Raw genomic sequence first — 26,322 nt, forward strand, 5'->3', positions numbered from 1 at the left:
TTCCCGCAGGCGATACGGTCTCTCAATCACAAGCACACCACCACACAGTACTGACCCACACATATAGTTCTTACACACACACTGGACATTCTGAACATTGTTTTCACTTCATCACTTAAATCACTGCTGCTGTTATTGTGTATATATTTATTTATACTCTTGTGTATTTTGTTCATACATTCTTATATAGTTCTATATTGTGTATTTGTTGTACAGTTATTTTATTTTTAATTTAATTTATATATTTTATCTTATTCTTTCCCAGTGTGTTGTACAGTTATTTCATTTTTAACCTTAATTTATATTTTATTCCTTCCTAGTTAAATTTACCCTATTTAATTTTTCATATTTATTTCCTGTCTTATTCATAGCCTTTTCCTTTTTTGTTTTCTTTAGGTCACGAGCAGTTGTCCAAGCATTTCACTACATATCGTACTGTGTATGACTGTGTACGTGACAAATAAAATTTGAATTGAATTTGATTTGACATCTCAGGCCCTCCAAGGTTTGGAGGCCTATCTCCCCCCACCACCACTTCCCCTGCCAGTGGCGGACTCCCTCAGACATCGGTGCGTTGGTGGTTCTTTGTGTCTGGGGATGGGCGTCCAGGTACACGCCGGCTCACTCTTTGGCGGCCGCTTATCGGAGCCTCTCGGCCTGGGGCTCGGTCACTCAGGCACAGCTGGCTGCCGGCGGAGCTCACGGGAGCGTCACTGCAACCCCCCTGGCTTCTGCTCCGCAGCTGCTGAATGAGCCCTCATCTGGGCGCGGCTGCCCCTCTGTGGGTCTTCCTTGGTCTCTTGTGTTCTGGGGGCCTCTGGATGTCTGGAGTTTTGATCTCCTCCATACCTGCTTCATGCCCTGGAGGACGGGGCTGTGGCCCCCCCACACCCTCTAGCAGATCATTACATGAAGGAACCTTTTAAAAAAACAAGCGCGTCCATGCTCACAGGTGTACACACGGGTGATCACACCCAAAAACTACACCCTTTTTGGCTCCTACTTCAAAGCACACTGTGTTCTGTTGATCTTACGTGCTGCACAATAATGTTTAATATTTAGTATTTACTGTCATATTTAAACTTTGAGCTCAGTGTGTAACAGTGTGTGTGTGAGAGCCATGTAATGTCCATGTGTGCATGCTGACTGTGCTGCTCTGACCCCCCTCCTCCTTTCAGGGTGGAGCCTGCTGGAGTCCGATGGTTGAGACCAGGTCTGAGGAAGTGTAAGTGTGTTTTTAATGGGATTCATGAAAACAAAGCAGCACACATTCAACCATCTTCATCATGTCAGGAGTCATCATCAAAGTGTCAATCAATGAACAGATGATGGATCAATAACTGCAGCTGGATTGTGTTTGTTCTCTCCATCAGATTCCTGTCAACTCACAATTGACACAAACACAGTGAACACAAAGCTCCAACTGTCTGACAACAACAGGAAGGTGACACGTGTGGAGGAGGTTCAGTCATATCCTGATCATCCAGACAGATTTGATGTTCATCAGCTGCTGTGTAGAAATGGTCTGACTGGTCGCTGTTACTGGGAGGTCGAGTGGAGAGGAGACGTTTATATATCAGTGAGTTACAGAAGCATCAGAAGGAAAAGAGGCAGAGACTGTTTGTTTGGATACAATGATCAGTCCTGGAGTCTGATCTGCTCTGATGATGGTCCTCGTTATGTCAGGCACAATAACAGATCAACATCCATCTCCTCCTCCTCCTCCTCCTCTGTCTCTGACAGAGCAGCAGTGTATGTGGACTGTCCTGCTGGCACTCTGTCCTTCTACAGAGTCTCCTCTGACACTCTGATCCACCTCCACACCTTCAACACCACATTCACTCAAACTCTTTATCCTGGGTTTAGAGTCTGGTCTCGTGGTGCCTCAGTGTCCCTGTGCTGAGTGGAGTGTAAAGAGTGTCTCCTGTTACAGAAACACTGACTGTTGAACAGATAGTTCAGTCTGTACATGTCTGTCTCTTTCACTCACAAACACGTTTTCAGATTCATGGATTCAATCAGTTGATGTTTGAAACTCTTCTAAATGATTCCTTGTAAACTTCTTCCTCTTCAGTCAAACAAACAGGAAGTGATGTCACATGTGTTCCTGTCCACACAGCAGAATGAGTCTATTGCTGACAGTGATGTACTAACAGAGTGAGCATTTCTGAGGCCCAAAATAAACTGAGTAGTTCACTGAATGAACAATGGACTGTGAGCTCAGTTCCTTCATCATTAGTATGGATTATATATGTATATGTATTATATTAGTATCATATATATCAGGTGCTGCTGCTTTCAGTCATTGTGCAAATGTGCTGTTTGTAAGCTTGTAAAGCTGCAGTCAGCTGAGACTGAAGAAGTCACCTGATCAGTGAGCAAACGTTTCTGAAAACGTCCAGATGAACAGAATCAACCTTTTGGGATCAGCCAGCAATGCAGCATCATTGTTGTTCAGCTTCAGAGGTTTGCAGGAATGAACTGATGACCAGAAACAGCTGCAAAGTCCAAGAAAATACCAGCTGGAGTTCAGCTGCATTTGAAGAAGTCAAAGAAAAGTAAGGATGGCAAAGGGCGACGTTTTCTTCCAAAGAGCTGCAAACATGGTCGACGCCTCATTAGAAGAATCATCTGGACATTTGTGAGGAACTCTAACCAAGAAAGCAACGTCACACAGATCCAACAGACAGTTTCCATGACTGCAAGTGTTGAGTGGAAAAATGCTACATTGCATTATTGCATCCTCTCACCACAGGAGGCGCTGTTGGCACCACTGATTGCTGATCAGCTGTTCTCTGATGATCTGATTGATACTGTGAATAACGGGACTCACTGAACTCTGTGACACAGTGAAGATTACAGAGTTGAACTTCAACATCTGACTGACGTCACACAGACAGAAGGATGAACCAGTGAGGCACAGAACACAGTTACTGGAGATACTGGATCAGCTCCATGTGAACCTCTGATGGAGAAGCTGCTGAGCCAGAGAAACATCAGGACATGACAGCAGCTGCACTTATCTAACAACATGTAGCAGAGCTGATCTATGTTAGAGGATCTATCACAGCAGCTGAAGCCAAAGTCCAACACTGGATACCAGCTGAGCCTGTGCTGAGTGTAGTGTTACAGGAAAAGGGCAGAAACACTGGTAGCTCCCAGTGATGCTGACTGGGGCACAGAGCTGAATGATGCAGCATCAGGACACTGTTTCAGTCTGACTGACAGAGAAACCTGTAGCTGTATCTACATGTGAGGCAGAGGCCACACAAGCAGCTTTCTATGTTTCACAGTGACTGAGATCTTCAGTGGGGGTGGACATGCTCCTGTACAGACCTCTGAGGAGAACCAAGGTGCAGTCAAAGAGTCCAGTCTGTCCTCACAGATGTCAACATGTGCTTTCATCAGGTCTGCTGTCAGCTAGCAGGCTCACATCAGAATCACTGTTCCTGAAAAACACAGTCTGTGTGACATCATCAGTCAGCTGATGGTCCCAGATCTGAATGGTTTCTGTCTCTACTGAGGAAGTCAGAGAATATCACTGAGGTGTGGATCAGGTCTGAGTGAGCTGTGGAGGGACAGCTTTAAACAGTCCACAGGTCTCACGTCCTGCTCAGTCTGGTAGCAGATACCTCGTATTGTTCCAGATGTGCTGACATCAGCAGCAGCACAGCTGTGTGATACCATGGATCTCAGTTATTGATCCAACACACAGTAAATACAAAGATCAGGATTTCTGAGAGTAATCATTATGAGTCTGAACACATGATCACTGAATGTTAGTCTCCACAATAATAAGCTAACACAAGCAAACACAGCTTTCAGCTCTTATTTTGAAACTGGCTTATTTAGAGAGCTGTGATGTGAGCGTGCCTGGCTCTGAGGCACTTGGGTCAGCCTCTGTTGTTTAGAAGTGTTACAGACTGTGAATGACACAGACCTGTCAGTTTCCATGTTTGTCTGTAACACAGCTCAGGGGCTCCATGCTGAACGCATCCATCCAGTGTTATTGATCCAGGACTGATACCAGCATTGGGATCAATACTACAACACACAATCACATGTGTCCACGTGATGTGTTTGACCAGCTTTATTCATTAATGATCAATCAGCTTATTTACTGCATCTGAGTCCAGCTTCATTTAAATGATCCAACCATGAAAATGACATCAGTCCTACAGAAGCACTTCATGCTAACAGGAAGTCATTGATTAAGGTGGAATAACACAGAGACACAACCACTCACAGCTAACCTGACCCCACTAACTGCATGTGTTTGGACTGTGGGAGGAAGCCGGAGTACCGGAGAGGACGCACACAAACATGGGAGAACATGAAGCTCTGAAACAAAGATGGTGGATTTGACCTCAGGACCAGGCAGGGTTATGGGGGTCATGACCCCCCAATAATAGATCCAGCTACACTGAAACTGTCAATTTCATTTACTTTTACTGTTTTAAAGCTATCAGGCTGCTTTGTGGCTCACTCAATACTAAACTAAGATACTTTCAGTGTGAATCATTTGCAGGAACACAGGCAGGATTTAAAGTGCAGAACTTTACAGTCTCTGTCTCAAAGTTGGTCTGAACATGCTAACAGCTCTTTGTTTTTTTCAGTTTTCACTGGTTTGATGTAATGAAAGAAATTTTAAAGAAGCAGACGATTGTTGTTATTTTAGTTCTATAGTTTCATAAATCGTGGTGTGGATCTAAGTCAACATTCAGAATAAATAAGATAATACAGCACTTTGATGGTTGCCTTTGTATTTTCCCAGCAGTGCTCAGGTTGGTTCTCGGCTACATTTACATACAGATGTTAATGTGTTCAGCAGCTGGACTCATCTGAGGAAGGAACATTGGAAAGGTGCTCAGTGCACAACTGCATCACTAATTTTATGTAAGACCCTGTGTTTTATTGTATTTATATATTTGTAACATTTGACTCAAACACTTTTGGGAAGGATGAAAATGTTTTCAGGAGGAAGTTTTTCCTTCTGTCCGACTGCAGTACACACAACACTGCGTCTCCCCCCATTATCACACTTCCTCAGGCTGCTGATGAGCGCCCCCTGGTGTCAGTGTTGATGACGTCATGCACAGTGAAACATAAACGGTGTCTGTTAATAAAAAATCATGTGTCCATTTTCATGTTTGCATCATGTTTCTGTAAAATCATCAGCTGTTTCTGAACCTTCTTCATTGTTTGACTCATTCCAACAGCTGTGAGCTGTGATGGAGTCAGAGCAGCTTCATCACTGATGTTCAGGTGAAGCTGAACTTAATAAACTGTGGAAATGATCAGGATTCAGGTTGGATGTGTAAAACACTTCTGTGTGAGGTCGCAGTGCTTCATATGTGTGTGTGGGCTGAAGCACACACGTGTGAGTCCTCAGAGGTTTCACACACATCACTGCACACACTTATAATCCTAGTTTAAGCTTGTGGATCATATCGGACACATCAGCAGCTCTTTGGAGACAAAGATTTGAGATTTAAGATGAGTCATAGTCTTTCTATCCATGGTAGCTTCCACTGCTGAGGCTCGGGAAACATGAAGAGGATAATTAAGAGCAAACATCAGCTCTGTCTCATCTAACTACACAGTATTATGATCATGCACTTATGTCTCAAACTAAGACACAATGAGACAAAATGAGTTCTGTGAGTCTTTAGATTATCAGTAAATTCTGGTGACAGTTTGACGCTCAGTGGAGCCATTTTTGGTTTGTGATGAGTGTTTTGTGAGCTTCTGTTTTGTGAATCGCTCTTTGTAATTTAGAAGATCGTGCAGAAATGTGCGCGCCCTTATCTGAGAGGACACGGAGAGAGTGTCGCAGACTCGAGGTGAGGAGATAAACCTCGGAGCTGGATGGCCTGCACGTTACCCATGTGCATCTTTTCAGTGACATCAAGTGAACCCATAATAAGCATTTCTATGTCTTAGACATCATGTCCATTTCTAATGAGAGATTATTTTTAAATGAGGGAAACCTGGTCTAACAACACGCTTACAACAGAGCTAAAGGTTCACCACAGTGAGACGGTGGGACTCTGATAAGAACTGAAACACTGTGTATGAACAGCTGAGACAAAACTATATATAAACACTCATTTATTCCAGTTTAGTTTACAATGATTTCAAAGTAATGTGGAACGATTCATGTTCGTGAGCTGTTACAAACACAACTATTGATTTGTCTATATATGGTCGGACTACAAGGCTCGTGTTGAGGCTCTTGGAATAATGTGTGAATTACAGCAAGAAATGATGGTTTTCCATTTTACCAAAGTGGAATAAAATCACCACAGCAAAGAAATCATGTTATTGTCTGCAGCTAAAATATATGGTGAACATGGTTTTATAATAATGTGCAAACACAACCTCACTCTGCTCTATACGAGGAGCCAACCACAGCTGTCCGGGTCTTCATCCACCACCTCCACCATCTTTGCTCATCATCATTCACTTAATTGCTGATTGGTTTAAATCAAACTCCATTACAGGTTCAACTCCATTATATAACAGCATGTTGACTTTGGATCTGGTGTGCAGTGCCACCTTAAAAGATGAGGAAACTAAGAGATTACAAAAAAAGAAGTGGAGGAGTTAAAGAGCTGCAGCAGATTAACAGTTTCTGACAGTCATGTGTTAGAAATAGGACGATTAGATGAGCTGAGGGATCCATCTACTGCTCAGTGAAGCCTCATCAGAAACAGTCTCAGTGGAAGGATGGCTCTATTGTTAAGGAAGGACACAGGCAGAAAGACTGGCGTCTGTCACACAGGAACTGGACTGAAAATCAGCTGCACATATTCATCAGGATGTGCAAACATATTATAGGTGTGGAACTCAGGACAGTACCATCAGAAGTTGATCCACTGTGCAAATGTCTGATTGGCAGTGGCTTCATTTTTCACTATGAACAAACTGCTAATGCAGCATCACAGGACGTCAGCCATGGATTGGCCTCCCCAGACCTCAACATTACTGAAACATCTTAACAGAGGATGGAAACAAAGGGAACCAACATCCAAGAAAAGAGCTGCTGCTGAAAACTTCCTCACAGAAAACACAAACAAGCTTGACTAAGAGACTCCAGGCTGTGCTGAATTATAAAGGTGGACTGACCTCCAGGGTCCTTAGTATCATATAAGCTCAGTTTGTGTCTTATATACGTTCCATTTATATAACAAAATATATAGAAAGGAGGGTGGTTTAAGATGTCTGTAGAGTTTTATTCATTATCTTTAGACAAACAAAGAAAGCACCATCCATTCGTCTCCAGTCTGTATGAAAAACAGGGGAAAGGTCAAATTAAAACTTTGAAATTCCTTTCACAATAAATCCATAAATAAACAAAATAAAACATAGAAAAGTGTTTAAACCCACTTTTCCATAAAGCTGTCAATAGGAAATGTTCCAGTAAACATGTCTGTGTTTCTGCTGTTTTCCTTTCATGCGTCCACAGCTGACAGGTAACCCTATTGGAGTCGCCATAGTGACGGGCGGCGTCTCAGCTTCAGCGTGTTGATGGGCACAGCCATGGTTACCACAGCTGGAGCTGGTGTACGGCGAGCTGTGAGAGGACAGAGATGGAGAACGCACATTTAACTCTTTAACAGGAGATACGTTACGACTAACAGACGACTGCTGTCTACATGATGTCTTTGCAGCCCTTATGCTACATGTTACACAACTTTTCTTCATGCCAACAAGACTGAGGTGCCACATAGTCGACACATACAGCTGATTATGATGCATGTTTTACTATTGCTATGTTCACATCATCTGCTTGGCTTTATTACTGAAAGCCTGGAGATCCTCTGACGTGTGCATGGCTGATGTGAAGTATGATTAGTCCTACATGACATCAACAGCAGAGGCAGTGAAAGCTTTGTTGTTAACAGGTTGTAGGTAAAGTCAAATGTCTACTTCTACACTTGTGTTGGGTAAAGTTCTTCTCACTGCAGCAGATTTATATCTGTGCTTTCACAGGGCGTGATGTGGAGCTCAGCGCTGAGGTGCAGGTCTCCTTGGAGACGGCATCCTGGCTGAAATATTATCATGCTTCCAAAACATTTCAGCTTTTATTTTGAAAGAAACAAGACTTGAAAACGAATCCCCTTCTTCCTCTTTGTCTTTGTTCTTCAGAGGAGTGTCACCTGGACAAACTCAGGGCTGTTCTAGAGCCTTTCTTATTATTTGACTCCATAGAAATAAAACTGAATGGAATCAAACAAAAACTCCCAAACAGCTAAAACACTTTGCTTTATTCTCTTTTTTAACAAATACGTTGAAGTCCATCCACAACAACACAGCTGAGATCTCCTTTGTAATCAAGTGTTTCCATCCTTTGTACAGATCTGCATACAAAACAATCATTTACGTCCCACAGAAGTCTAGTTACACGTAACTATACAAGAACTGGTGAATGACAGAAACATGAGACACATGATCACAGGTGATAACAAAAAGAGAAAGAATTCATGTGTTAGTGATGTTTTTCAGCCCTGATGGCTCATGTTGGAGAAACAAGCTGAGGTACGTGGAAAGTTCACACACACAAGTGGGCGTGAGCGCACACACAGAGAGAAACACAACTGAAGCATCTGTTTGCTGTTTCTGCTTTCATCATCTCTGCTGCTGTGTCAGGCTGGGGTCTCTCAGTGACGTGGTTGAGGTGAAGTATGACGAGTATCCCTGATTCAGTCCATCGAGACAAAGGGCAAAGAAAGCTGTTGTTAACAAACTCTATGGTGATGTGGCGTTTAGCTCTGACTCTACGCTCTGCTGAATCCTTTGAACCTGCTGATCAGTAAAGCTCTACGTGCTGCAGCAGATTGAGCTCATCTGTGTTCACAGGTGTGGACCTCAGCGCTGAGGTGCAGGAGACTTTCATTCAGTTCTCCCTGCAAACAGCATCCAGCCTGGAAATACTGTCATCTTTCCCACAAATGGTGCTCTTATCTCAGAGAAGAAGTCTGATGTAAATAACTGCAATCAACAGTGATGTTCTGCACAGATCACTTTTCCATTTTGCTCTCTAGATGAGTCCCAGCTGCCTGACCTTGTGTCCAGGTGATCGTCTCACTGAGGAGCTTTTGTTCTGAAAATCTCACGTCCATCACCTGTTTCCTTTTTACTATCTCTGCTCTTTCTTTATTCACAATGCTCATAATATCACACAATTATATTCATCACCTGCATGTTTTTATCCAGCTGCTGTTAGAACCAAACAAATAAAAAGGATGAAAAGCCTGAAATCCTTTGATTTATTACATTTGAAACAAATATGAGAGCATCCCTAACAGCACAGCTGAGACCTTTGTTTTAATCAAGCCTTTGTATCGACACACTTGTAAAGATTCATATACAAAACATAATAGAATAAATCAATATAAAATACACATAATCACAAAAATGCAGCCATGTTGTGAGTTTGCATGTAAAACATGCATGTTTCCCTTTGTACAGGCAGATTTACAGCAGACAAAGCAACACGCTGATCGACTTTGACCGCTGCAAAAACAAAATACCCACCAAGTCTGAAGTCGATCAGAGGAACTGTTGACAGACTGACAGACAAACAGATGCTTGATTCATTAGTGCGATTAAATGTTCTTCTTTAGCAGCATCACTTCATGTGTTTGTGTTCCAGGAATAAAGGTCTGTTTAAACTGGACGTCTCCTCAGCATCACTCGTGCTGTCATGGTTTCAAAGCTGTGCAGAAAGAATCTGAGGGATGATACAGAGGTGACCAAAGTTACAAACATCCAGCTGTGCTGCAAATGTTTGCAGAGCTCCAAACTCTTTGGCTTTCTGCAGAGCAAGTATGGAAGAAGCACCTGAGCTAACTTCAGTTTAGACGATATGAGGAAAAATGCTGCTTCCCAAAGTTTCCTACAAGTATCCAGTTTATATTTAGAGAAGCGAAGGCTCTTTATCCTGACAACTACTCCCTGGTGGATCCCTGTCCTGTGACAGCAGCAAAGACTGTGTATCAGTATCATCAAAGCCACTTCAATAACCAGTGTTTAAAGCTCTCTAGCAGATGGACTTCAGTGGCAGCAGCCTCTGTCTGCTGTGTACAGAAGGTTCTCTGATGAAGCACACAGCAGATGCTGCACTACAACAGCAGCAGCAGCTCAGCTTCAGTTTGCTTCGACGCCCTTTTTGACCTGTGAAACAGCAGAAAATGAAACATTTCAACACCCGTTTGTTAGCGTGAGCTATTCTGCTGTTTTTCATCATTTCACAGGTGAAATAAAATCACATTTACTTCCTGTAGGAGTGATCGTGTCCAGCCTGACTGAGACCATGTGCTCCATCCTGCACAGGTAATAAACCTCTGACATGAAGGGCTGTCAAGTAGTTTTAGACAAATGGGGGTAAAAGAGACGTTAAAAGCTTAAAGAGAAACTACATTTTCTAAGAACTGTCTGACGTTCACCTCTCACACAGTGGATACGATTCTGCCGCTGCAGGAATAATCTTTGTGCTTATGAAACTGTCCATGTGTTTGCAGAGAATGTCACATGTTCAAAGCCATCCCAGCACCTGGGGTTTGTATAAGTGCAGCTGTTGGTGGGGAGATAGTCTCACTCTTCTATATAAAGAGTCAGCAGGCAGCAGATCTTCATCTGTGATCTCCTCCATCATCACGTCTTCACTCTTCAGCAGCTATGGCTTCACTTCGTGCCCTTCTGGGAGTGGTGCTGTGCTCCTCATGGTTTCTGCTTCTGCCTCAGGCCGACTTTGATTTACAGAGTCATCCATAATATTTTTTATTTTTTATTTTACTGCCCATCTATTTTCATACAAATGTCTCCGTCTTATGGAAAAGGGGTGGAGCTTATCCAACGAGGACAGGCAGGGCCCCCCCAGACAGTTTAGCAGTCTATACAGGAGGCCGACCTTTGCAACATGTACTTCTATAATGACTTCACCATTTAGGTTATTTGGTTATGTTTCACCCTGGATTTTGTGTGATAATATTTATTTTGTCCACTGATTTAAAAACAACAAACTATATGAATATAAAACAGAGTGAACAACAAAACATCAGCTTTGGAAACTTTGATGTAAAATTCTGCAATTGTTTTCTCAGATATAGCATAAATCAAACTAACATACATCAGTGTATTATTAACGTGCACACACACACACACACACACACACACACACACACACACACACACACACACACACACGTGTTACAATAAACAGCTCTTATGCTTCTGTATGATTCTCAGTGCTTTCCATTTGCGTGTCCACAGGTTGCTGTAAGTGGTGCTTGACTGCAGTTTGCTCTCATTTCAAGTGGTTTGCTGTCACAAAGCCAACAGGAAGTCCGGCCATGGTTGAGCCAACTGAAGATGGGTTGAAGGTGGCGTCCTCGTTTCCTCTGTGAGCGCGAGAGGACAGACAAAGCAAACACCGTTTGGACAGCATTAAAATATTTACACTGATGATTAATGTTGTGTCTTTGCACCTGTAGCGATACATGTTGGAAAATGGAGACTTTAGCCACCAAGACTGACGTGCCTGGAAACTTCCCTGTGAGTACGCCCACAAAGACAGGAAACAGTTTAGCCACCGCGGTTAATCCTCCATCATCATCATCCAGTATTTTTCACATCTTTTCTTCTGCTGTTTCCCTTGTTGTCAGTCACGGGTTTGTGACTGAAATGCGTGTGGTCGACGGGAAGCCTGACGAGTACGGCCTGAATCATTCCATCAACACCGGACGGAGTGAAACCTTTGTTGAAAACAGATTATATGGTAACGTTGCATTTAGCTTCAGTAAACTGTGAAGTTACAGCAGCAGATTTACATCACGTGGCTTCACAGGAAGTAGTCTGGACCTCAGCGCTGAGGTTCAAGCAACTCTGCTTGCAGACGGCATCCTTCCTGAAAATGTTCTTCATCTTCCTAAAACCAGAACTTTTACATTGGTGCTGAAGTTCTATATAAAAACAGCCTGAAATACAAAGTGATGTTGTGCACTGATTACCTCACACTTTCCATGTTTCCTTCTACAGAGGAGTGTCCGCCTGAGTGTTTTGTCTGATCTGTTGTTGATCGTCTCATTGACACTGCATGCAGATCTGACACCAGGGCTGGACTGGGACAAAAAATGGTCCCGGGCATTTTGACTGGAGACCGGCCCCCCAGGTATTAAAGGAAAAACCATAAAGCCTCTGAATGAAAACAAACGCTGTTGTCACAGTGATGGACGCTGTCTTGTTGGTATACATGCATCAGTCTAATAAACTTAAACCTGCACCATCCTCCCTGTCCTGGTATTCTAAACAGGAAGTAGACTGTTGGTCGAGTTAACCTCCTGAACATTGTCGAGGAGGGAAATTATTGTTAAATAACTGACAATTACATTAATGAATAGAAAACACACATACACAAAGTGCCATATGAGAAATTATTCTAGGAAGGAGTCAGAAGTAAGATAGTTTAACATAAGATGCAATGAAGGAAGCAGCTTACATTCCTTTAATTCCCAGAGCCAGTGTGTTCCCTCCCCTGCCCACTTGGGCCCCGTATCAGGCGAGTATGGAAGGCTGGATAGCCCATGACGGGTAAGATCCCACCTCGAAACCCTGGGACAACCTAAGGCAGGCACAGTCACGATTACTCTCGGACCTGACGGGTAAGACCGCTGGGCTAGGGTGGAGGTGGAAAGTGGCAAGTGGAGCCCTACCTTCTGGCTGAGGACAAGGAATGCTGCTATTTAAGGTAGGAAATCAGAATTTGGGTTAGTAAAGTTGGGGAGGAGAAAATTGACTGTTTAAAGGCAAAATTATGAAGGAGTCTGACACACTGTAAAAGCACCATATGCAAATTCACACACACAAACAGGAAATGCATTAAACTTATAAAGACAAGACAAGAACTGAAAGGTAGACAGGAAGGGCTAGCCATGAAAATAGAAGATGATTTTCTAGGTAAAAAGTCATGATGATGTTGATCTGATCTATGTATAAAATGTATCTGTGACGCATGAAGGGGCGTCAGTAAACAAACCCTGATGCTATAAAATATCTGTTCATGCTTTGATTAAGTCGAAGACTACTTCCTGTCTGCGTACAGAGTTCTCTTCCCACGCGTGTATTCATTAAAATCATCGTTTGACTTCACCCGGCCGGATCGGTGTGGTTATTCTTCGATCACCTCTTGTACCCTTCCTCAATATTGAATCTTAACAACATCTACAACACACGGTGGAAACCTGACATTAAGACAGAGACTAGAGGTGAGACATGATCATTGCTGATTACTGATGACAGATTTAGATATGTTTTCATAAACCTTTCATTTGCCACATCAATAAACAGCACGGCAGGGCAAAATATGTTTTCTAACATGGCAACCTTTAAAAAGTGAAAGGAGACAGAAAGACAGCTGAGAAAGAATCAAACTGACTTTTTGATGCATTTTACACACAGCACTGGTGCAGAATCTAGAAAATGTGGGAAACACTGGCATCATATGCAGTACTTACTTCTGAAGAAATTATGATGGGACCCTAAAAAATGACTATGTACAATAATGGATTTCTATACATTTTACATCAGATGGAAACGTTTGTTGTAAGATTCAGATAATTATTTATTAAAAGTGAGACATTTTAAATGAGAACAAGAAAGAAAAGTATGTCTTTGTGCCCCCCTCTCCCTGTTAATGCCCTACCTGCCCCCCTGGCAACACTTTGCTAGACCCGCCCCTGCACAGTTACCAGCTGTCAGCTACACAAAAAGGATCCTGGTGTTATTTGTCTCTCAGAAACAGTTCATAACTTCAACTCATTTTTGTTTTGTCATGTTTTGTTCTTTACATTGTCTTTCTTCTATATAATTGTTAAACATTTAATAAATATGTCTACAAAAAGATTTTAAAAATCAGACATTTCACACAGACACCCAAATGATTTCTGACTGATGAAGGGGGCTGAAGGTGCCCTGCTCTTGCCCAGCTTCTGCTGCTCTCTCCCTGCTCACTGTCAGCAGCTGGCAGCCTCGGTCCTGCCTGAGACTCTTCATCTATCAGTGCCAAAGAATATGGGAAATAGCAACGCACAACATGCACATTACAAAACAAGCACATGAATCAGCATTACATTCATTAGTGAAGTGCTGACGTTCGTTCCTAAACTTTGGGCCTTAATTAACATCACTGTGAACTAATGTTTGCTTTGCTTCTTAACCAGTGAAGCAGCGAGGGGCTTTCTGAGGTTCCTGCTCGTAAATGCCCAAAATGAGTCAAGTATTTCTCTGCAACTACAAACTCTGTTTACATCAGAGGTGTAAATATTACAGCACTGTGTCAGAGTCACTGAGGCTGGAACACAGAAAAAGGAAGTAGATGTATTTATTTTTAGGCTTTATTGCCTGGAACCACTTTAAAAATACGCTTTGGGTCACGATTAACTGCAGAAACCAGGAATCCACATATGAACATTATCTGTGCAGAGATTTATGCTTCTGAAGGTAAACAGTGAAAACTTGCAGCACTAAATGCACAGATAGCCAGGCGTTTCACATTTTGGGACCATCTGCCAGTTTTCATTTCTTAGGTATTGAAGAGCAGAAATGATTGAATTTTATTTACATGCTTAAAAATGTTTGCTTTTGAATATTATTTGAAGAATTACCCACACACTCAGGCACTGTGGGCCTGTTTCCCTTTGCACAACCGAGTGTTGGAAACGGGCCTTTTCTCTTTAAACTCTGAGGGGCTGTAACTTTGGCTTCTATTGGCAGATTTGCATGATTGACCCTCTTTTTAAAATAGTTTTAGCCAAGAGAATCAAGCTAACATCACTGTTTTTACGTCAGCTCACGTCACACGAGCTGTTTCAAGAAAAGTCCTCCTGTCACAAGCAATGCCTACATGAATCACACCACTCTGCTTAAATAATAATAATAATGTTTAGTGAAGCAGGTGAAGCAAAGGGCTGCTTTTAATAGGCTGGGAGACCCAGGTGTGCTGCTTTAGCTGCTGAGCCTCTCATGCTAGCCTCCATCTATAAGCTGGGATCACAGGAGCACTGCAGTCCTGACTAGATCAAGGATTGTTATTCATGCAGGTGACAAAAGTTTACATTCACAGAGTCATAGGATTGAGCCTGGTTTGAAAAGCAGCTGTTTAATGCAGCTGCTTAGAGTTCACACACAGTAGAAGAATCAGACTTGAGTCACATTTCAAACACTGGAAAAATACTCAGCAAGTAACAATGAAAACAGCACAGACTCAGTATATCCTGTTCAGTCCTGTGTTTGATATGAATGTGCTGTTCAGAGAGGATCTCATGTCCTCTTTTACAAAGCCTTTGTTTCATGATGTTTGTGTATAAATGAATGTAGGTGTGTTTCTAAGTGTGAAGGAGCCCTGGGAGAAAAGACTGAAGCTTGTGCCAAAGAACAAACAGGAAAGAAAGATCAGCATTAATGAAGACGAGCACAGAAGGAGCCCAAGCACGTGTTGCTTTTTCAGATTTCTCTAAAAGTGTGTGTTCATTTGTTCCATCCTTCACAACAAACAACAGCTGACAGACACACATGCACTCTGTGTCACTTCACAGGGGCTGATGAAAGTGGACACAGTAAAGGGAGAGCTGGACCTGCTCTACACATCCTGCACTCTGTTAACAGACTTTATTCTGCAGCATCAACAGATAAAAATATATGAAGATATAGAAACGTTTAACATTGTGACTGTTCACATTAGTGAAGCTGTTACTTTGCTGCCAGGTGGGAAAAGAAGCCTAAAGCTGAGTCTGATTAAACATCTGCTGCACCAGAGAGTTTCATGGCCCTGCTTTATCCTGTGCTTGCTGACCACCTCGTCCTGAAACCTCTTCATCATCCTCACAGTTGTGTGAAGAAAGAGGGAAGCAGGTGGAAACCATCTGTGCTGCTGTGTTCACTTGTGTGTGTGCGTCTATGGTCATATCTAATGTGTACCTACAGACAAACACAAACACCTGGCATTGCACAAGAGTCTCTATGGAGCAACCTGCAGATGTCAGAGATGTGATTAGAGGGTAAAGTGGACTAGTGAGAGCATCTATGTTGTTGTTGTCTGCTGGGGGACAGCATCAGCTCCAGAGATGCATCAGGATCAGCAAACTAATCTGCAAGGCTGCAAGTGTCACTGAAGGAGTTTGAGTCAGTGAGGGACTCAAACTCACACAGCTGGTCAAGAAGGCTCAGCAGCTGCTGTATTTCCTGAGGAGGCTGAGGAAATTTGGTATGTTGGCCAAGATCCTCAGCAGGTTCTACAGCTGCACTGTGGAGAGCAGCCTGACAGCTGCATCACTGCATGGTACGGCAGCACTACTGCAAACCGCAAACGCCTGCAGAGAGTGATAACAACTGTGGAGAAGATCATCAGGACCCCGCTGCCCTCTCTGCAGAGCAGCTACCATCACAGAGTCCAGAGGAGAGACACACCTCTGCCCTCGAGACGAAGGTTCAGAAGTGTGAAATGTAGAACATCCAGACTCAACAACTCCATCTTCCCCACTGCTATCAGACTCCTGAACAGCTGACCGACCTCAAACTGCAGTTTGCACATCAGGTCACTTTGCACACTAAGTTCATTTTGCACATTAAACTCCATGTACATCCATGTACATCGACATCTGCAGACCACACGTGTCTTCAGTTACTTATTTGTACTTATTTGCAGTTATTTATCTTTTTATTTTATTTTTTTAAGTTATTTCTTATCCTTATTTTATCTTTTTATTTATTCTTATCTTGTTCTTTTAACCATTATCTAACTTGGCATTGTGCACGGTGTGTTTAGATTCAGTTTAAATTCAGGGACATGGAGCCCCTGTTGATCCTCTACCTAATCACACGAGCCACGGTGTGAAAACGGGTGTGGGTCACAATCAGCCAAGGTTTTGGGTGCTGTCAATGAGCCTAACGACAGCCGTTAGCATCATTTCAGTGTTTCAGTCATAAAAACACTTCCTGTCTCTGTGGTGGTTACAGTGACATCATGCAGTTTGTGCTTTGACCTCCAGAGGGCGACAAATCAGCACAGACAGAGAGCTCCATTCAAACTTTGCTGCCATCAGGAATAATTCTTCAAATATAATCATCAGTGTTTGAGCAGTTATGATATCAGGGACAATCTAGACATGTGTGACAATACTGAACATGTCACATGACACACCTCAAACATCATGTGATCCACTCTCAGTCTGCACTTTCATTCATGACTTCAACAGGTTGAAATGAGCTTTGAAGAAACATTCAGTGAAATAAATCTTTCATGGATTCATGTGAGCAGCAGATGAACTTTGTACCAACAACATCTTCAATAACAGAGTCTGAATGAAGCTCAGGTGTTGATGCTGCTCACTGATTGGACGCTTGCTTTCAGCTCTGCTCTCAGTCTTTACTGCACAGGTGAAGGTAGAAAGTGTGACTGGATCTATAGACTGGAAACAGAGAAACATGCTGAACATTTGAAGCTTTGCAGCAGAAATGTTCATGTTACAAATACAGCAGAGCTGATCTGGGATCAGTGTGTTCACACCTGCAGCTACAACAAGGTTTCATGTCTCCACACGTCAGCATGTGAACTTTACTCTGACTCAGTCTGAGCAGTCAGACGGCATATTTTTAAAGTTAACACATCAGCACACACAGAGCTGAGCCCCTCCCACCTGTGCTGAGTTTCAGGTGGAGCCCCGCCTCCTTCCAGGAAGCAGCTCACCTGTGTGTCCGTGTTTAGTGTCCAGGTGTGGAGTGGAGCTTGTTGTTGGTGTGAAGAAACTGTAAGTTTGCTTTGTTTCCTCCTTTAACAGTTTGTCTTTAGGAACTTTACTGTTTGTTCAGCTCGTGTTTGATTTCTTCACACAACAAACTGTGTGTGTTTGTATTTCCGGTCTCTCCATTAAAGTCAGTGTGTAATGTTTCCTGGCTAACATCAGCTGTGTGCAGCTTAGTTCAGCACAAATCTGCCGCTCCATAGTTCACGGTAACGGACTCACAGCTGGACCAACGAGGCCGAGTGTGTCCGCCACTCTGAGCTACGTTCGTGTTTGTGTACTTGTAGTTTGTACTTTGAGTTCACTCAGAGCCCACAGAGGACGCAGCGTACGTGATGACGTCACAGCCCTTTACCTCCTTTACTGTCACTGTGATTAATATTTACACACGAGACACCTGCAGAGCTCTGACGCTAAGCTAGCACACAGCATGCTGACGCTAAGCTAGCACACAGCATGCTGACGCTAAGCTAGCACACAGCATGCTAACACTAAGCTAGCACACAGCATGCTAACACTAAGCTAATGCTAAGCTAATGCTAAGCTAGCCACGAACCCAGAGTGAGGTTAAAGCTGAGTAAACACTGACCCCAGACCAGCACCGTGATAAAGTGAGCTGCTGCTGCTGAACTTGAACAGGTAACAAAGTGATGAGCAGTCAGGCTGCAGGTTTCTACCTGTTCATGTTTCTACAGTAGAATCACTTTGAAGTGTCTTTGTGCTGTTTCATCTTTGATTTGTGTTCATAAACACTCAGAGAAACATCACGTGACCTCATCAGGATCTGTGTTGGTGTGTGGGGCTGTACCTCAGCTTTATGTTGTTACATGCTCATTTGTTCATTTTACACAGTAACATCAAAGTAATGTTATGAGGAGTAATGAAGTAACGTACTCCATTACTTTTAATTAAAGTGTTCTGTGTAATATGTGTAATAATGACTGTTTTGAGTAATGACCAACACTGATCACAACAAAGAGGAAATGCCTCCAACATGCACAAACATTTGAGCCACAACATGCAGTTAATGTGCACAAATGTCTTTGATATGCTGCTCAGTGATGGTGGTGACTGTCAGAGCAGAGCTACTGAGAATCAATAAGTAATATCAATGATGGGATCAGAATCACTAAATTCTTCTCATCCCTGTCAGTATCATACATGTGCTGTATAATGTGATAAATGTAGAGGTGCTGGCTGTTCTCTCACTCTGCTGTTTAGCTGTAAAGGACGCCTCCCTGCCTTTGTCTCATTCATGACCTTTAATAGTCTCTTCTAACATGCAGAGATCTGTATGATCTGTTTCATAGAGTCTAACCAGCCTGTACAGGTAACAACAACAGTCACTGCATCACTGACACACAAACGTCATCTCTGTCAATAACAACATTCATACATGGAATAAAAACACATCAGTGGATCATTGCTGGAGCTGATGTTTGTGCTCCTGGTGCAAAGGCTCTCAGTTTCCTCCTTGAAATAACATCAGTGGTGGGTCAGCGACATGCTTTCTTTCCCTCTCAGGTTTAAATATCTGGGACTCTCCACCGTTTGGTTTTAGAGCTGAAGAAGCTTCTCAGATGAAACGTCTTCCAGAAACTTAAAGACGTCTCTTTTCTCTCCAAGCTCCTTAGATCACATGACCTGGATGACTGAACCTACAGACATATTGACCTGGTTTCATGGTCACATGACAGGTCAGAGGTCAGCGACTGTAACTCAGTTCCTCCTGTTAATGTGAACTCACTGAGTGTTTGTGGTTTACCTCTCAGACTGACTGAAGATGATGATGGAGGAAGAGGAGGACAGAGCAGAGTCTGCAGGGTCCAGCTGTCCGTCTGTGAGGAGTGACCGGTCCAAACGTCAACCTCCAGCCTTCAGTGGTGAACCTGGAGCAACGAGGTCAGAGAGCTGAACTCACTGAGTAACAGAAATAATTCTGCACTGACATTATAATCAGTGTTGACTCTGGTTGATTGTCTGACTGTGTTTGTGAGCTGAGAGGAAATGAAAATGAGTTTGTAACAAAAATCAGTTTTGTCCAGTTTTCCTGTAAAAAGCTGAACTCTAATCTAAGAGGATGTTACTGACAGGAAACAGCTGCATTATCTGCAGTCTGTGTGATCACAGCTGCTTCAATCATGTTTGTGTCTGCAGAGGTCAGAGGTCACAGTCTGCAGGGTCCAGCTGTCCGTCTGTGAGGAGTGACCGGTCCAAAGGTCAAAATCCACTCTTCAGTGGTGAACCTGGAGCAACGAGGTCAGAGAGCTGAACTCACTGAGTAACAGAAATAATTCTGCACTGACATTATAATCAGTGTTGACTCTGGTTGATTGTCTGACTGTGTTTGTGAGCTGAGAGGAAATGAAAATGAGTTTGTAACAAAAATCAGTTTTGTCCAGTTTTCCTGTAAAAAGCTGAACTCTAATCTAAGAGGATGTTACTGACAGGAAACAGCTGCATTATCTGCAGTCTGTGTGATCACAGCTGCTTCAATCATGTTTGTGTCTGCAGAGGTCCGAGGTCACAGTCTGCAGGGTCCAGCTGTCCCTCTGTGAGGAGTGACCGGTCCAAAGGTGGAAATCCACTCTTCAGTGGTGAACCTGGAGCAACGAGGTCAGAGAGCTGTGATGACTCCTTTACATGTTTGTGTTTCCTGGATAAATATGACCTGAAACATCCTCAGATTGTTACAAAGATTCATTAAAAAGAAAAGAATGAAAGAGAAAAGATCCAAATGTTCGACTTGGTCATTTGCTGTTTGAGGACAGTGATGCTCATATCTGTGGGGAAAGTGTGACCTGAGTGGGTTCATGTTTGTCTTTAAAGAACAGAGCTGCTCTGATTCTCTTTGTGTCTGATCTGTTAAACAGTCTGAGAGGTCACACAGAGACCCAGCAGCTAAAGCCTGGATCATACTGGCTGCTGTTACTCCATCAGGACAACACTGAACCACAGTGGTGTGGATGTAGTGGATAAATCCCACCATACTGATGCTCAGAGTTAACCACAGGGAACAAAACCAGATGTTACCTTCAGATTGTGACCTTTGGAGTGGACGATGCAGATTTCAATAGAGAATAAATGTTGTTGTTTTTCAGCTGTGAAGAAAGAATCTAATTTTCTGAACTTAAGAATTTATGATGCTGGAAACAACATGGAGACTATAACACAACATTTCCACTGTGTTCATAGAATGAATGTAAAACTGTCAGACATTCATTAAATATGCAAAATGTCTACAGAAGCATCAGAGGGTCAGACGTGAAGCACTCAGTGATTTTGATCAAATGACTCATCAGTTATTGATCTGTACTACACTGATCTACCACGTTAGTAAAGCTGGTGTTCTGGTGGTGGAGGGAGACTCGGATCATGTTCTGGTTTTGGAGCAGTGATCTGCTGATGGTTCAGTTTGATGAGCTTCTTCAAAATCATCCCTGATATCACCACTGAAAGGACGTCCATGAAAACAGACTGAAAATTACTGATATGTTCACAATCTGAGAGTTTAAAACTTGACAGACTTGATTCAGATGAAGTTATTTGAGCAGAAACTCCTGGATCTTTATCCTGTGTTGATCTAATCCTTCATGGTTCCTCCACAGAGTGGAGCAGCAGAGCTCAGAGGTTCCCAGTGGTCAGTCTGCCCAGCAGCATCAAACACAGCTGGACTCCATATTTATGGTCTGTACATGCACAACAACTACTGTTACATCTGTTCTGTTCACAGTCATCTCCATGCTGCTCTTTGGAGACCAGTGGATCGTCAGTGTGTCCAACATGGATCTGATGTTTGGCTCCATGATTTCAGTCTGATTGGCTCATTCATAAATATTCTGTTCCAGCTGCTGGAGGACAACATCATCACTTTTGTGAAGAACGAGCTGAAGAAGATCCAGAAGGTTCTGAGTCCAGATTACCCAGAATGCTTAGAGAGTCAGAGGAGCAGCAGCAGAGAGGCATTTGTGAAGATCACGGTGGACTTCCTGAGGAGAATGAAGCAGGAGGAGCTGGCTGACCATCTGCAGAGCAGTAAGAGGATTTATCTAAAGATTTAAGCTGCTGGATAAATGAACATTTTCCAGAGATGGAAGATGGAGCAACATGTTTTAAAGATTAGTTCTTTTTGGAATTGAGTGTTTATTTTTCTTCTCATTCAGAACTTCAAGCTGCAGTTTGTCATCGTAAACTTAAGTCTAAGCTGAAGAAGAAGTTCCAGTGTGTGTTTGAGGGCATCGCTAAAGCAGGAAACCCAACCCTCCTGAATCAGATCTACACAGAGCTCTACATCACAGAGGGAGGGACTGCAGAGGTCAATGATGAACATGAGGTCAGACAGATTGAAACAGCATCCAGGAAACCAGACAGACCAGAAACAACCATCAGACAAGAAGACATCTTTAAAGCCTCACCTGGAAGAGATGAACCAATCAGAACAGTGCTGACAAAGGGAGTGGCTGGCATTGGGAAAACAGTCTTAACACAGAAACACAGCCTGGACTGGGCTGAAGACAAAGCCAACCAGGACATCCAGTTCATATTTCCATTCACTTTCAGAGAGCTGAATGTGCTGAAAGAGGAAAAGTTCAGCTTGGTGGGACTTGTTCATCACTTCTTTACTGAAACCAAAGAAGCAGGAATCTGCAGCTTTGAAGACTTCCAGGTTGTGTTCATCTTTGATGGTCTGGATGAGTGTCGACTTCCTCTGGACTTCCACAAAACTACAATCCTAACTGACCCTAGAAAGTCCACCTCAGTGGATGTGCTGCTGATAAACCTCATCAGGGGGAAACTGCTTCCCTCTGCTCGCCTCTGGATAACCACACGACCTGCAGCAGCCAATCAGATCCCTCCTGACTGTGTTGGCATGGTGACAGAGGTCAGAGGGTTCACTGACCCACAGAAGGAGGAGTACTTCAGGAAGAGATTCAGAGATGAGGAGCAGGCCAGCAGGATCATCTCCCACATCAAGACATCACGAAGCCTCCACATCATGTGTCACATCCCAGTCTTCTGCTGGATCACTGCTACAGTTCTGGAGGATGTGCTGGAAACCAGAGAGGGAGGACAGCTGCCCAAGACCCTGACTGAGATGTACATCCACTTCCTGGTGGTTCAGGCCAAAGTGAAGAAGGTCAAGTATGATGGAGGAGCTGAGACAGATCCACACTGGAGTCCAGAGAGCAGGAAGATGATGGAGTCTCTGGGAAAACTGGCTTTTGATCAGCTGCAGAAAGGAAACCTGATCTTCTATGAATCAGACCTGACAGAGTGTGGCATCGATATCAGAGCAGCCTCAGTGTACTCAGGAGTGTTCACACAGATCTTTAAAGAGGAGAGAGGACTGTACCAGGACAAGGTGTTCTGCTTCATCCATCTGAGTGTTCAGGAGTTTCTGGCTGCTCTTCATGTCCATCTGACCTTCATCAACTCTGGACTCAATCTGATGGAACAACAACAAACAACATCCAAGCGGTCTAGTTTTTTTAGAAAAAAAGAGTCTCTCCACCAGAGTGCTGTGAACAAGGCCTTACAGAGTCCAAATGGACACCTGGACTTGTTCCTCCGCTTCCTCCTGGGTCTTTCACTGAAGACTAATCAGACTCTCCTACGAGGTCTGCTGACACAGACAGGAAGTAGCTGGCAGACCAATCAGACTCTCCTACGAGGTCTGCTGACACAGACAGGAAGCAGGTCACAGTACAATAAGAAAACAGTTCAGTACATCAAGAAGAAGCTCAGTAAGAATCTGTCTGCAGAGAAAAGCATCAATCTGATCCACTGTCTGAATGAACTGAATGATCGTTCTCTAGTGGAGGAGATCCAACAGTCCCTGAGATCAGGAAGTCTCTCCACAGATGAACTGTCTCCTGCTCAGTGGTCAGCTCTGGTCTTCATCTTACTGTCATCAGAAGAAGATCTGGATGTGTTTGACCTGAAGAAATACTCTGCTTCAGAGGAGGCTCTTCTGAGGCTTCTGCCAGTGGTCAAAGCCTCCAACAAAGCTCTGTAAGTACATATGTGATCATAGCTTTAGCTTTTAAATGTTTATTCTAGTTAACACAGATCAGGTGGAACAACTCAAATAAAATATCAAAAATATTAAGTGGTCATCGGTACTCAGTTTGTTCAATACTGAATACAATGGAGCACAAATTGTCCACGTTTCTGAAATATTTCTGGGTGTAACTGTCACCAAAGTGCAATTTAGACCTGGCCTGTGGTTGTTATCTAAGTGATAATCATCAATTCTACTAAAACAAATACAAAATAAAGAAATTTGACACATTCTGTTGATATCAAAAGCACACTGAACAATTCAGTGTTGTTTTACTGCTGTTCTCTCTTCACTTCTTCTCCTCTGATTCTCTCCACATGTTGCTCTGCATCAGTGCTCAGTTTCCTGACAAAACAAGATGAAATATTGCTAAATATAATAGTATCTCATTACACTTCAACATAAGTGTTTTATTTTTGTAATTGTTTATCTGTTATTTTTCAGACTGAGTCACTGTGACCTGTCAGAGAGAAGCTGTGAAGCTCTGGCCTCAGGTCTCAGCTCTCAGACCTCTAATCTGAGACAGCTGGACCTGAGTAACATCAACCTGAAGGATTCAGGCGTGAAGCTTCTGTCTGAAGGACTGAAGAGTCCACACTGTACACTGGAAACTCTCAGGTGAGATCAAGCATTTTTCTTTCATCAACTGACAGAATTAGCAGATTAATAATAAGGCAGCCCTCTAATAAGAGGAGAAGTGGAGGTGTTTTGAAGGGCAACATACTCTTATGCTGAAAGCAGACTTCTCACAGATTCTGAGGCTGCAGGTTTCATCACTGTCCAACCAAAATTCACTGAACCAGCAGTAAATGAACGTCCAAAATGACGCTTCATGTTTAAAAAACAGATGATCAGGGGGATTTGTGTTTACATCTTTTTTGTGTGATCTGTTCACCTGCTGTTTTAGCTGTTTGGTGGTTGTTGAGATGGTTTTGTGAACTTTTAGCTGAGATTCTGACGTTTCTGTAGATACCACACATGTCTAATTACTTTGTACAGCATGAATGGCCATAACGAGGTTTTTAACAGTAAGAAAAGTTGTAAAACTTCAGAAAATATAATTAAAAGTCCAAAACCTTCTACGTCTGGTGGCTTGTGGTAAGGAGCAGATCAAACGAGTAAAGAATTACGTTATAATTATAAATGGCTTCAACAGCACATTCAGGTCTGTGAGACTCATTCAGACACTGAGCCGTGGCTCTGTGCTACATGCACATATTTCTGCATCTCTACCATTCAGACACACATTACATAAAATAAACTATATATAGTGTTAATACTGAACTGTACATTTAGTCTTTTTAAAGGCAGCAAGTTGTATTCAGTGTTTTCATAAAAGCCTTATTTCTATCCATTTACTGCTATTAGGAAGAACACGTGAGGTTTAAGACCTGGACCAGTTTGAAACCTTTTGTCCTCCACAGTGGAAAATGGGTGGAAATAAAAATGGGTCTCACTTTAGCCAGCTCCTAATTTTATCAGTTCTGCTCTCAGCGTCTCCTGTATATCTCCTGTATAAATGTTGCACTCAGCTTTGTGGTCTCCAATATCACTGAAATGCAGCCAGATGCTGCTCATTTTGCCTTTTCACTCTTTCCTGACACGCTTGCATTTCAGTACAGCTCCCATTTCTCTGTGTACTGGTCTCTACCACTACCCTTGCTGTCTATGGGACATTTCCGTCCTCTTTCACATAATGGTATGATCCCAGTCTGTCTCTTAAAGTGATTGGCCACATGGTTTGCTCATCAGAATAAAACCTCAGCCGTGCTCACATTGATTATCAGCAAGCCTGAAAATTCATCAATATTTGACATATGAAATTATGTCAAGGGCTGGATTTGGCCCACGGGCCATATGTTTGACACCCCTGGTTTACACAGTTTGGTATTCAATGTACAAGTGAGCTAGCTCTCAGCTAACTAGCAGACAAGCTAACTGCTGGGACTGCGTCTTTCTAACAAGAGCGTCAGACACTCAGACTGGTTTCCTTTGTGGATGATGATGTGTTCTCACACTGATCCTTCATGCTGATGCTGCCATCCACCCACTGCTCCTGGATTCATCATCTCCATCAGCCCTCACAATACTCCACCTTCTTCAGCTTCATGTTCAGCAGCCTGGATGGACAGTAATTCTTTCCATGGGTTATGGTGGGACATTGAGAGCTGAAGTCAAACAGCAGTGAGAATGAAAGACTGATTCATTTCTATTTAGTCTTGTGATGTGCAGCTTTGTTCAGAGCATTAAGGCCCAGCAAAGATCACTGAGGTCATAGAGTCCCTGATGAAACCTGTGTGCTTATAGAAACTGAGACCAGATGAACCAGAATAGAAGGACATTAAAATGAAGTGTCAGCTACACAAAGGCAAAGCTATTCAGTTGTTGCTGTGAGTTATTTAAATGGAGGATGGAGTCAGACTTTAAGCTGCTGGACTCAGTCACTATATCCTGTTGTCC

The 26,322-nt window shown here is 42.9% G+C and overlaps 1 long non-coding RNA gene across 1 annotated transcript in view; it reads left to right on the plus strand.

Annotated features, from left to right (window-relative positions):
* The window catches only part of LOC143415929 (uncharacterized), a 260,224-nt gene that overhangs the window by 207,953 nt on the left and 25,949 nt on the right, over positions 1-26,322 (plus strand). The window lies entirely within an intron of this gene.

This window comes from Maylandia zebra, unplaced genomic scaffold (assembly GCF_041146795.1).
Source record: "Maylandia zebra isolate NMK-2024a unplaced genomic scaffold, Mzebra_GT3a scaffold11, whole genome shotgun sequence".
Lineage (NCBI taxonomy): Eukaryota > Metazoa > Chordata > Actinopteri > Cichliformes > Cichlidae > Maylandia > Maylandia zebra.